The 14,354-nt window shown below is 39.4% G+C and overlaps 1 long non-coding RNA gene and 1 pseudogene across 1 annotated transcript; both read left to right on the top strand.

Moving 5' to 3' along the window:
• The first annotated feature begins 332 nt into the window (after positions 1-332).
• LOC141571350 (large ribosomal subunit protein eL31-like) lies at positions 333-699 on the top strand (annotated as a pseudogene).
• A 7,732-nt stretch (positions 700-8,431) lies between these two features.
• On the top strand, positions 8,432-13,217 carry LOC109447858 (uncharacterized). Its single transcript, XR_002137428.2, has 2 exons — positions 8,432-8,532; positions 12,973-13,217. It is a non-coding gene; the product is annotated as an uncharacterized LOC109447858 (long non-coding RNA).
• The last annotated feature ends 1,137 nt before the right edge of the window (positions 13,218-14,354 follow it).

Below are 14,354 nucleotides of genomic sequence, written 5' to 3' on the forward strand. Positions count from 1 at the left end.
ATGCCCAGTGGACAATTTTAGCAGCAAGGGGGAAAAATGATTAGTCATCGCTCAGCCGAGGGAGGGTCAGTCTTTTGGGCAGGCTGTACAGAGTCAGACAGGCGGCTCCTCCAGCGCTTAGGCTCAGGGCATTGGGCTTTGGTCAGTTGAGTCGCCACACAGAGAAGCATGCCAGAACATTCCTCTCCAGCACTACCATCCTTCAAGCAGATGGGACAAGATTGACATGATCAACATGACTATTGAAATGTTACAAAAGAGTAGTTAAATTAAAAAGATGATTGGAGCGCACAATACCTTGCACTCTTCTTTGCCAACTTTGGCCCAGCAGAATGCCTCTCACAAAGAAGGGTGGCAAGAAAAAGAAGGGCCGTTCTGCCATCAATGAGGTAGTGACCAGAGAACACACCATCAACATTCACAAGCACGTCCATGGAGTGGTTTTCAAGAAGCGTGCCCCTTGGACACTCAAAGAGATCCAGAAATTTGCCATGAAGGAGATGGGAACCCCCGCTGTGTGCCTGGACACCAGACTCAACAAAGCTGTCTGGGCCTAAGGAAGAATGTCCCACACCACATCCAGTGCGCGTGTCCAGAAAACGTAATGAGGATGAAGGGTCACAAGCTCTATACGTTGGATACCTAGGTACCTGTCACCACTTGCAAAAATCTACGACAGTTAATGTGGATAAGAATTAACTGCTGATTATTGTGTAAAGTTATAACACTGCAAAAAAAAAATTTTTTTTTAAATGATTGGGTGTGAGATGAGTTGTTGGTTCCAGGTGTAAGTCTTGTAGTTTATCTCCCGGACAGAATCTGGACGAGAGGGTTGAGAATCATTGTAACTTGGCATCATCAACTCTGGAGTTAGAGCAGTGTGTACCTCAGTTCTGCCACTTACTAGCCATGTGGCCTCAGGTGAAATACCTCACCTCTCTGAGCTTCAGTAAAATGGAGATCTCAGCACTTATCTTGCCAGGTTGTTCAATGAGATCACAATGGAAATATTAAAAAAATCATGTGCTAAATTAATCAATATGCTGTGTTGACAATGTGCCCCTTTGCAAACATTCAAATTTCCAAGGACTGCAAATTTCTTACCACTTTTTCCTGTTCCGTTACCTACAACAAGGTGACAAGAGTCAGGGACTTGCATATAGCTTTGCATACAGTAGGTGCTCAGGAAATACTTATTAGCTTGGTTTCATTTAACTGTATCCTCAACCTTGATTAAACTCCCATTATCACTCCAAGGCACAACAGACTTTGTCAACTCCTGAAAGACCAGATTGACCCTAGAGCTTCCAAAATTAATCCAGAGATGGAAAGTTAGGGCAAAAAGGTTGGGAACAGGGCAGTACAGCAAGAAGACCACTCTCCGGGTCTGGAATAATGTCTGGTAATTAGTGTCCTGGGCACATGAGTATTAGTCACTGCTCTAAGGAACCCCCAATAACTCACTTTAATTCAGACTTCTCAGAACCTTCTAGAAGGCCTAAGAGTTTCTAAAATTATCCCAGGATTTAGGAGTGAAACTTGAACATCCCACTGGTCAGCCACTCATATGAAATGACCAAGCCTCTTAGTTGCCCTACTAGTCTGCTGAATGTCTTAACCTTCAGGGTCCCCTTTTTGCTGAGACTTGGAAGTAAATGCAACCACTATGGGTAGGCATTTTTTTCATATTCCGATGTATAATAGCAGACACTTGGTACCATCACATTCACTCATTCCGATCTAATATGTTTAATATAATATAACTTTCAATCTATTTAACTTCATTATTGCAAAAAGCCAAAGATTATTGCCATGGAGAAATCCAAGTGAGGTCCTTTATTTCTCTTCATCTTGTTGTGGCCAGCTTAATTCAGCTTACCTGAAAACTAGAGCCTTGATTCTTGCAGAGCCCTAATCATGGAAGGTTAGACAATTAGAGACACTTAATATCTGCACTAACCTTTTTGCTCTATTGTATAGGTTTGGAATCCAAGTGTAAATGAATTGGAAAGCTATCCCACAGATTCTCATCAGTCACTTTAATGGCCTCAGTAGGTAACCAGGAGCCCAGGCCAGGTGGACACTGCCCCCATAGGAATTCAGGCATCATTCCTGGTTCTCAGAGGACTGGCTGAACTCCAGCCCTGGAGGCTCAGCTTACAAGCATTAGCACTCACACCTGCTGTTCAAATGATCAGAAATCATGGTTCACTCTCATCCCCAAAGAAGAGACCATCAGAGGGTATGCCCCCCTTCTTCTTGAGTTAAAATATAGATCAGTAGTGGTCAAATATCAACTTGAGGACAAAGAGTGGTTTTTGGCAAAGTTCACGCTAGCCTGCTTTCAAATAAGGAAAGGTAGGAAAACACAGAGTAGTTAGTACACAGAGCTAAATTTAGGCTCTTCAAAGGATGTTAAAATACACATCATGTCCTTTTTTTATGAGAAGTGCTGACATTAGATAGTGGTTATGGCTTCTTAATGTCTTTACTTGTTAAAAGAAAAAGTTGGCAATCCTATGTTATAGTCTTCGTCCCCCTTCCCATTTAAAAAAAAAGAAATTGTTCATCCTTAAAATCCAGAAATGTGGAACGTCTGAAAAAAGAAAAATAGCATGATGTCTGTGCTGTAAGCCAGCTGTGGGATCTCAAGCAAACCACTCAGATTCTTTGGTCTTTAGTTTCTTCATCAGGAAATTGGGGAACAGTGGGGCCAAAGCACCCGCCAAAGGTAGGTTTGTGCATGGCTTGGTGACAATGGACAAAGTCAAGCCTTGGGGTCTCCTGGGAATCACACATAATAAATAGTAAATTTTTTTAAAACTTTACTGATGGAAATTAATTAGGTAAATTTCAAATATCCATAACATTGCATAAGTATAGATCAAGAATTTTGCATAACATACAAATGTTACAAGTTTTTCCTTTCTTTCTTTCTTTCTTCCTTCCTTTCTTCCTTCCTTCCTTCCTTCCTTCCTTCCTTCCTTCCTTCCTTCCTTCCTTCCTTTCTAACAGTGGTTGTGAAAGCCCCCACCCTAGCCCCCTTTTGTTTCTTAAATGCCAAAAGTAGAACATTGGCATTAAAAGGAGCCTACATGCTGAGTTGCAGCTCTGTACATAACCTTCCTGGCTGTCCTACTCTCTCGCCCAAGTTGCACTTGGAAGCTCATGATTAATCAGCTCTTACATCAGAGCTTGCAGTGTGCACCAGTCCTCCTCTGCTGCAGTCAAGAGCTCATAAATCTAACGGGGTAAAGACAGAGGACAGCCAACAAACCCCTCTTTGAAAGAGCAGGGAGTGTCAAGGCAAGATCTCTGGGACTATTATGAACACAATCGCGGCCTCAGCTTTTTGTTCCAATCAACTAGCTAAAGATTCATAATCCAAAATTGGCATCTAAAAGTGTGCTTAGTACATACCTCAAACTTTCAGCTCCTTAGATCCCAGAGCAGGGGTTCACCGTGAAGTTAAATATCCTTTGAATCTCCAAGGCTATAAAATCTTAAGTCAGAGTCCAGGAAACAAGATGCAATGAGTTCAGATCTTACTTCTGCCTATTACCAGCCACGTGACCCTTAACAATTTCCTTAATCCCTCTCAGGGTCAGTTTCCTCATCGCTAAAATGAGATCCAACAATGGCTCAACATCAGGCTTCAAGAAGATGATGCAGGGAAAGCACTTAGCACTATATTTGGCATATAGAAGGTGCTCAAAAAAACATGTTGCTATTGTTATCCAAGGATTTGTCTATTATAGCAGTTCTCAAACTTCTGGGTCTCAGAATCCCTTTACACTTTAAAAAATTATGAAGTATCCCAAAGAAATTTGTTTATATGACTTATGTCTTTTGATATTTACTATACTTAACATTAACACCCCCCAAAAAAAATTCTAGAACACAAGAACACAGAAGCCCACATTTCATTAGCCATCAGAGCGATGACATCATCACACATCATTTCACTTTTGGAACACTGCCCTGTCTACTGCAGGAGAATGACAGAGGGAAAGGCAAACAACAGTTTAGTTAGTATCATAGCTTTGACCTGCACAGATCTTAGGCTCTACATTGAATACCATGGGTGTATTATATTCATCTTTTTTCAGGCAACAGTATGCTTTTCAATGCCCCACACTGTGGGCTGTCCTACTCATTTAGATTCTATCAAGTGAAGAAACCAAGTCTTATTGTAATAAGCTCTTCACAAGTTAATGCCAGGAGTTCTCCTTTGTATTATAATCAATCGGTGGAATTAGGTCTACAATTCGTCTCATGTCTTCTAATTGTCTTCTTAACAGAAGTGAGAAATGTCCAATAACAATCATTGCTACTATATACTGGACAGTAGTGTGCCAGGCACTACACCAGGAGCATAAAGAACTGAGTTACCTGACTTGATCCTCACAATCACCCTACAATGTACCCATTGTTACTCCAACTTTATCATTTTTCTCAGGAAGCAGAAAAGTTAAATAACTTATACAAAATCATATGAGTAGTTGGTGTACCCTGCAGGAGCTCGGACCTCCCTGATTACAAACAAAACATGCTCTACAATTTATCCTTCCTCTCTAGCTCACTAAACACACACTTCACAATCATTTTGTTTTGTATTTGAAGATAAATGTAATGACAGTGATGGAGTCATGATCTCGTCTTCTTTTTAAAATAAATCCTATTTTGCTATCAAAAATCTCAGCTGTCTTTTTGCAAAAATTGACAAGCTGATCTAAAATTCGTATGGAAATGAAACAAATTCAGACTAACCAAAACTATATTGAAAAAGAAGATGAAGGACTTCATACTTCCCAACTTCAAAACTTAAAAACAAAATTATAATAATCAAGACCGAGCAGCACTGGCATAATGATAGACACATAGATGAATGGACTAGAATTTAAAGGCCAGATATAACCTTGATTTTCAACAAAGATGCCAAGACAATTTAATGGGAAAGAACAGTCTACTCAACAAATGGTGCTGGGACAACTGGATATTCACTGCAAAAGAAAGAAGATGGAGCCCTACTTCACACCACATACAACAATTAACTTAAAATGGATCAAAGGTCCAAATGTGAACGCTACCACTATAAACCCTTAGAAGGACACCAGTGTAAATATTCATGACCTTGGATTAGGCAATGGTTTCTTAGATAGGACACAAAAAGCACAAGTGACAAAAGGAAAAATAGATAAATTGGACTTAATCAAAATTGAAAACTTTTGTGCTTTAAAGGAAACTCCTAAGAAGGTAAAAAGACATTCCACAGGATGGGAGAAAATATTTGCAAAGCATATATAAAGGACTTGTATCCAGAATATATAAAGAACTCTCACAACTCAACAATAAAAAGATAAATGACTCAATTTAAAAATGAGGTTTGAATAGACATTTCTCCAAAGAAGATATACAAATAGTTAACAGTAAGTACATGAAAAGATGCTCAACATCATTAACCATTAGGGAAATGCACATCAAAATCACAATGAGATCACAAGTTCACACCCATTAGAACGGCTAAAATTAAAAAAAAAAAAAAAAGATAATAACAAATGTTAGTGAAGATGTAGAAAAATTAGAACCCTCAGACACTGCTGGTAGGAATATAAAATGGTGCAGCTACTTTGAAAAACAATCAGACAGTTCCTCAAAAGTTTAAATATAGAGTTATCTCATGACCCAGCAATTTCATTCCTAGGTATATACCCCAAAAAACTGAAAACATTTTTCACACAAGAAATTGTACATAAATGTTTACAGCAGCGTTATTCATAATATCCAAAAATGTTCCCAAATAATATCCATCTACTGATAAATATGTTATACACACACACACACACACACACACACACACACACACACACACAATGTAATATGATTCAGCGATTAAAAAAAGGAGTAAGTACTGATTCATGCTACAACATGGATGAAACTTGAAAACATTATGTTAAGTGAAAGAACCCAGTCACAAAAGACCACATATTGTATAACTTCATTTATATAATATGTCCATAATGGGCAAGCCCCTAGGAACAAGAATAGAATGAGTGGTTGACAGAGTCTAGGGGGAGAGATGAATGGGGAGTGACTGTTAAAGTTTACCAGGTTTATTTTTGAGGTGATGAAAATATTCTGAAACTAAATAGTGGTAATTATTGCACAATTTTGTGAATACACTAAAAACCACTGCATTGTCATGGTATATGAAATAAATCTCATTAAAGCTATTATTTAAAAAATATTAAATCCTATTCTTGAATTTGGTTTTATATAATTGCATTCCTTCTGTTTTCCTTGACCTTCCAACCCACCCCAGGCAGTGAATCCTGAAACCAAACAAGTTATTAATTTTATTTAGTTGAAGTAATCTGCATTGTTAAAGGCTGAATGAAGGAAATACAGTTTAAATCCAAGCAAACCATCTCATAAATTAAAGCTAGAAAGTACATGTAAATAAAACGAGTAATGATTCAAGATTTCAGCTAGTGCATATAGGTGTTATCCAGAGAAAACGTGTTTCACGGGTCGGGAAAAATGGGCCTGCTTTTCACGGGCAAGACTGCATCATTTTAAGCAAAGAATAAATGCCACTATGTCCCCAGTTTTTGCTCTCTCAGTTTTTGTTTTTGTTTTTCCCCTCAGATGCCAGTTTCCACCTGAATTCACCAATATTCTGCACGCTCCTGGAAAAGTTTTTGGAGACAGCTGACGCCCAAGGGCAAGCTCCAGAGTCCTGCTTTCTGCAGATGAAGGCTGTTAACAAGGGGCCTGGGACCCACTGAAGAGCAATGGACGCTCTTCAGTCTCTCGGATACCAGCTGTCCTCCCATGGGTTCCTGCTGAGTCCGCTCCAATCCAGCAGTCTGGGAACGAAGCGCTCCCTGACACTTGTCAAAGTTGCAAAATCTGGAAAAGCTGAGTAAGTTCACTTAGGAAGACAGAATGACTGAAGAACTAGATAAAAAAAGACATTTGGAAGAATTAAGGAGAGAAAATAAGTTAAACGGCCCAACAGACCTTAATACTATCTCAAAGTTGACAGATCGTAAATACTTCTTTTTTTCTTTTTTTTTCAGCCCATAAAAAATACTTCACATTCTTTAAATGTGTTACTTTGGAGCTGCTCTTTTTTTTTAAAGCAGTGACTAGAGATTGAGTTTCCATGTTTGTGCAGGGGAGACGGGGTTAAGAATGGGAGTACTGCTTCTTTCGTTGTTCTTGTGTCTAAAGCCATTATGGGCAATACCAAAGCAACCATATTCGCTTTAAGAACTACCAACAGAAAGGCAAGGCAAGAAATAAGAGAAGAAGTAGTAAAAGATTTCTAAGCCCCCACCTCCAGCTTGTTAACAACCCCAACATTCCTTATGGGAAATTCATCCTGTCCCACTTTGGGAATATTGATGTTCCGACAAAATTTGAGCCTCTCAAAATGCAAATATTTTATTGTTCATGAAAAGGACATTTGTTAAATGAAAGCCAAAGAAAGGAACAGGGGGAAAAATTCATGAGGTTCAATGAAAATTAAAGAGATGAAAAAAATAAATAAATAACTCTGACCAAACACCATTCTACTGAGTTATATACAAATAATCAGAAACATACTGTGCTTATTCAATCTCCCTTGACCTACACTTTGATTTTGAAGTTAATAGACACAATTTTCGGCAAAAACTAAACCAAAACAGCAAACCTATATGGTATTCTTCCAGGAATCAAAATAGCTTTTAAAAAAAAAAGCTTAAGATTTTATTTTTCCTAAAATATCTAGATGCCTTCAGGATAACAATTTTTCCTACCAATGGTGACTAAAACAAGAGAAATTGGGAAGCTAAACCTCCCTCCTTACCCAAATCTGGATTCATTTACTATGAAATTTTTCACTAACCTTATTTAAACTATTTTAATTCATTTGTTTATAAATTTAATGCTTTAAAAAAGAGAGAGCAGTTTCTTTTATGAAATAATACTATATATAAGTCAATACAAAAAGATGGTGTAAGTTTCCCTTCTAGATTAGAGAAGAGAAAATTATGTGGAAAAAGTTGAATAGAGACCATATGATTCTCTTTGGTCCATATTCAACTTGCTCATGCTCCTTGAAAATTCCCTTGATGTGAATCAGTTCAAGCCTGAATATAAACACAATCCAGTCGGTTCTGCCATAAAGCATATTTCTAGAACATAAACTATTTCATACGTGATTAATAAATAATGGAATAATATAAGTAGGAGTCACATGGATTCATACGTGATTTGTCCCAGTATGTTCAAGTTGAACACAACTGAATGCCAAGTACACTAACAGGGCTGGAAGCTGCAAACCACGAAGGAATACAATACTGCATAAGATGCCAACTCACTCCACATTCTTCTTTGCTCAGTTCAGCCATGTGCTATATATAGCAAAGGCATATTGCTCAGTTGTCCCCAAACTTTGTGCATTGTCCCTTGTCTTCAGAACTCAGAGGGCCCGCCTTGCTTTAGGTCACCTTGAATCGAGCTACCTTCATCTTTGTCTTAAAGGTAAAGTCCTATATTTTAGCAGCATTTCTTTATTTTTTAGAACCTTAATGTCCTTTAAAATTTGTAAGTATTTTTCTGATGATTGTTTGTGTTGTCTAGTTGTAAAGAGGCAAAGATAAAAATAAGCCTTATTCTTTAATTTGCTCAGTTTTGTGGAACTCAACATTCTTTGCAATGCGTATATCACATGACAGCAGAAACATCTGTGCCTAGGAAGTGGAATGATATTTGCCTATTTATCTAGATGGTAATAATCTTGATACAGAGAATCCATAACATTGGTTGGATTGTTGAGTTTGACACACAGAGCCTCTACATTAACTAAAAAACCAGATTAGTGCCTTTCCCCAAGTTCATTTCATAGTGCACATTTGATCAGGTGAAAGAAGGCAAAACGAATAGATGGAATAGTCTCCCTTTTTTTACCAAGAGAATTGATAAAGAACTAGGGAAGGAAGGATAGAGAAGGAGCAAAACCCGTGATCTGTGTTGCAAGTTATCTTAATAAATTTGGAGTATTTCTAAGTGCCATGTCTAGAACACTGATAGTTTTGCATCCAAACCTCTCAACTGACTCAGCTATTAAAAGGCACTGGAAAGTTTTTTCCATGAGTCCTAGTTTAGTCTAGTTTAGCCAATAATTTGGAATTGTGCCTGGTTGGGGTAAATATTGCCTGCAGCTTTTTCATTGACAACAGTCCAAAGTGGATAGGGAGTCTGCCAACAACAGTGGATCTGAACTGAAAGGACCTCACCAAGCACCCCTGATAACAGAGCCCGACCCCTGACCCCCAAGACCCCCTTTGTTCCAAAGCATCACAGCTAACACAAACTGAAAGGCAAGAGCTACATTCATGTCTCAAGAAGTTGGTGGTCCAGGACTAACAGTGGAATTTTCATTGAAGTATCAGTTCTCACTCTGATTGCAGAAAGAAAAAAAAAGTGGTGGTCTGTCTTTCTATAAATGAAAATCAGGTTGTGTACCACTCGAGGGATGAAGCCTGGAGGGAGATGAAGCTAACACAGCTCTGACCAGCAAGACGTTTATGATCTCCTCCAGGGCAGTGGCATATAATTGCACAGGCATGTGTCCATGGGCCTGATAGCAGGCACCTCTTTCCATTTTGTACCCTAGGCACTTTGCTTGCCTCACCTTACTAAATGGATACATACTTTATACACACACTGGAAACCTCAAGGGGATATATACTTGCAGTTTCTCATTTTCACTCAGCCAAAAGAAGTTGGTCCTAGTCACTGTTCTCCATCGCAAAAATGAGGAAACTGCATCTTACAAGTCACTCAGCAAACAAGCAAAGGAGCCATGACTGAAAGAAACCCAGGTCTAACTTTATAGCTAGTGCTCTTCCATAGCATAGTGTGTTTGTTAAATAATGGCATAATGCATATATAAATGGCATAATGCATATATATATGATACAATGTATTTAATATAAATGGCTTATCAAAGAGCCTATTACATATATAATGGCCTGTTAAATAAATATATAATGGCCTAATATATATGTATATAATATACGTATATAATATATATAATATATATATGTATGTATATACACATATCAGTATATCAGTCAGGATCAGCTAAGATTAATCTATGGAAACAAGTCTCCAAATCTTGGTGGCATGAAATCTATCTTAGAGGTCAGGACGACTCTGTAGGGCAGCTGTCCTCCAGGGATGACTCGGCATCACCTCTCCATATCAATAAATCATTTACTGAAGGAAGGAAAAAAGGTGGCAGAGGAGCACCAACGATTAAAGTTCCCCTTGGGAAAATGACACATCTCATTTCCATTCATAGTTCATTGGTTGAAGCAAATCACACGTCATGTCGAACTTCAAAGGGGCGGGGATATACAATATTTGCAAGTGCCTGGATGCAGAGGGAAACCAGATCCTGAGGAAGAGTAGCAACGTCCGTATTGCTCATCAACAATAACTAGGAGAGTGCAGTAATTCAAAAGGGAGGTGGTAACTTGCTAGTCCTACTCCCTTTGTCTTTCACTAATAAAACACCAAAAAAAAAAAAAAAAAAAAAAAGATTACCATGTTTCCCTGAAAATAAGACCGGGTCTTATATTAATTTTTGCTCCAAAAGACACATTAGGGCTTATGTTCAGGGAATGCCATCCTGAAAAATCATGTTAGGGCTGATTTTCCAGTTAGGTCTCATTTTCGGGGAAACGGTACAACTGATCTCTAGGCCTCTAGGCTTAACCCACCATTTATTCAGACAATAATATCAAGACATCTACTGGCAACAAGAATGAAAACTAACATTTATAGAGTGCTTTACAATATACACAACATTTTCATATATGTTAGCTCTATCAAGGAATATAAGAAGCCTCCCCAAAAGTTTTCAAGTATTCGTTTCCTTCAGGTTCTCACAGCATGCTATGAAATAAACAGCAAGGGCTGGACCAAGTGCTGAATCTAAGTATAAGAGGATCTGAGGAGAGAGTGATCGATGTGGGCCCAACATCACAGAGAGTTTCACGAGGGGGCCAGGGCAACCCCCAGTCACCTCAAGGATAGAGTACGGACATTGGTTTTCTCCAATGATCCTGAGGAAATTGTCACCCACCCTTGGCTGGGTAGACATTCTGAAGTTTGGTAAATGTATCCCATAAACTGGAAGTTGAAAAGAGATGGTGACTGAGCTGAATCTGGTACAAGGGTAGATTTAGTTTGGCTCACCATTTTAGTAAATGTATTTCCATGAAAATTATTTTTTAGAATCATTGTTCTTTATTTCCTGAAACATATTTCAATTTTGGAGGGGCACTGAAAGACATTTACCACTCATATTCTCCCACCTCCCCTCCTATACCTCTCAATTTTTCAAAATTGTATTAGGAAGTACTGTGCCTTCACTGTGAGCATAGCACAACTATTTGGTTTTTAAAATATATATACATGTGTGATTTTTTTTTAAGTAAACAAAGATAGAAAAGATTCTTTATGGTTTCAGGAAGAAAATAGGCAGACCTAAGATCAATATATAGCCAAGATCTGATTCCATTTAAGTAAACATCAGGCATCCTTAAATACTCAAACCTTCAGGAAATTTCGCTTGTGTGAGATGGAAGGAAGGAAGGAAGGAAGGAAGGAAGGAAGGAAGGAAGGAAGGAAGGAAGGAAGGAAGGAAGGAAGGAAAAAGAGAGAAGAAAGAGAAAAAAGAAGGAAGGGAGGGAGGAAAGATGGAGGAAAGACAATTTGAACATAAAATTGAACAAATCAAAAGATGAAGATAAAAAGAAAAAAGGGAGTGATTATGTTTACAGAACAGAATATGAAAGGTATAAAATTTGACAGCCATTGACATTTTAAAATTGGAAATTTCACATGAAAATTCTGGATTTCCAGCTTCTCCTCTAAAAAGCTGACCACTCCAACCTCCCTGGTATCATCCTGCTAGAGTGCTGGGGGAAGAGGTTCTAGTGGGTGAGCCTCTCTCTGCCATTTCTATGGCTTCCAATTGTCTCCCCCAGGCCTGCCTCACTGAAGTACATGGCCTCCATTAGCATTTTTGTTCACAGTCCCTGGAACAGACAAACAGTGGAACTGTGTTGAAAAAAAAAAAAAAAATGAGCACTAACTCTTTCATTTCCATTAACAATGTACCCAAGTATTCACCTCAGCCTTTCACAACCAAAGTCACCCTGGACCACTCTTCCTCCAGACACCTGCAGGATGCACCCTTCACCTCCTGCACTTTTGCCCAAATATCTCCACTCGATGAAGCCTACCACTAACTGCCAACCCCCAGGCCCTACATTCCCCACAGCAAACATTGTCCAACTTCCTAATGTACTCAATAAATATATTATTAATATTAATGTAAATTTTTATTACTACATCTATGGTTTATTCTCTGCCTCTTCCATCCCCCACTGCTAGAATATAATTTCCATAAAGCCAGGGATGTTTATCTACTTTATTTACTAATGGATTTCAAGTGCTTAGAAGAGTCTTGGCACACAGTAGGTGCTAAATCAATATTTATACAATGAATGACTGTCCCCCATTTACCTCACATCTCTATTTTCTCTATTGTTATTAACGTCTTACTCTGTTATGTTACTTTAATAGACCTCCTTCTTTTGGGAAAGATAGTACCATTATGACAAGAAAAACACTTTACTACATTTGCTATCACTTAAGAAAGTGATACTTGATATATTTGCTTATTAAGAAAGCATTTTTGCATATATTATCTCCCTTGGGCACCACAATGAGCCCCTGGGGTTAACTAGGCTGAATAACGGCCTCAAAAGATAATCTAGTCCTAATCTCCAGAACCTGTAAATATTAGCTTATATGGCAAAAACTGCAAGTGTAAGTTAAGGATCTTGAGATAGGGAGTTTATCCTGGGTTGTTGTCCTAAATGTAATCACTAATATCCTTATAAGGGGAAGCAGAGGAAGATGTGACACACACAGGAGAGAAGGAGGTAATGTGACCACTGAGGCAGAGACTGGAGTGATGGGGCCACAAGCCAAGGAATGGCGGCAGCCTCCAGATGCCGGAGATACTCCTATGCAGCCTCCAGAGGGAGCACAGCCCTGCCAACATCTGGATTTCAGCCCAGTGACACAAATTGTGGACTTCTGGCCTCCACAACTGTGAGAGAATAAATTTCTGCTGTTTGAAGCCACCCAGTTTGTGGTGATTTGTTGCAGCAGCCACAGGAAACTAATACGATTAGTATCCCACATGTCATGGTTTTCATTTTCCAGATGAGCAGACTGTGGCCCAGTGTAAGAACACAACTTCGCCATCATCAGTAAGCTAGATGGTAAAGGGGTCAGGACTAGAAAATGGGGCTGCCAGCTCCTAGGGTAGGGCGCTGCCCCTTCACCAAAGCATCTCCAAGAAGGATGTATATGACAGAAGATCATAGGAAGCAACCCACCACGATTTATAATAGGAAAAACAAAATACTTCATCGTTGCAAATCATGGGTAAAAAGCAGTGTGGTGGTGTGGGGAATGACTTGAGGGAGAAGCTTCTGGAAGAAACAGCCCAGGCTGCTCCACTCACTTGCAGATACTCTGGAAGGCTCTTCATGTCCCTGGGCCTCAGTTTCCTCATATGTAAGAGGAAAAAGTTGGACCACCTTGCTGGTTCTCAGAGGCTCCTCCCTTGGGATCTTTGTGAGGGCCAAGGGAACAGCCCAGGAGGTATTAGCCCTCACACCCTGCCCTGACCGCTTTAACCTGAAATGCCCCCTTCTGTCAGCTTTTCATATTGCACTTGTGTACCATATTTGCTTTAAACAAAAGGCTCCATAGCTAAAATTAAGTTTGAAAACCACCAAACCCACCATCTCTAAGGTCACACCCTTCCAGTCTTAAATCTCTGTAGTTCCAGAACTCCACATGGAACAGCAGCAACCAATCCATCACCACTATTCATCCAGAGACTGGGTCCCAGTCAGAGGGTCTTCCAGGAGTCAGAAAGTACTTAAGAGGAGTTAACAATAGTCACTCAACCTCTGTGGTCTGTGTTCGTGGCATGTTGAAGAATTGCTGTTTGCAGGTCCTGGATCCAGGTGTGTGGGGACAGAGCCCCAGAAAGCAGTTTCCAGGCTCTCGGCCTCACATAGAAAGGTGCTGGCTCAGGTAGTAAATGGCCATCAACTGTGATTGGATGGCCATCAGCTGTGGCTAGTTGGCCGTCAGCTGTAACCAGTGAGCCATTGGCCACTAATATAACTGTTGTGGCTACGCTAGCAGCAAATGGGGGCTAGCAAGAAGATGGTGGCTGAGCTAGCAAGAGCGGATTGCAAAGA

This window comes from Rhinolophus sinicus, linkage group LG04, assembly GCF_036562045.2.
Source record: "Rhinolophus sinicus isolate RSC01 linkage group LG04, ASM3656204v1, whole genome shotgun sequence".
Taxonomy (NCBI): Eukaryota; Metazoa; Chordata; class Mammalia; order Chiroptera; family Rhinolophidae; genus Rhinolophus; species Rhinolophus sinicus.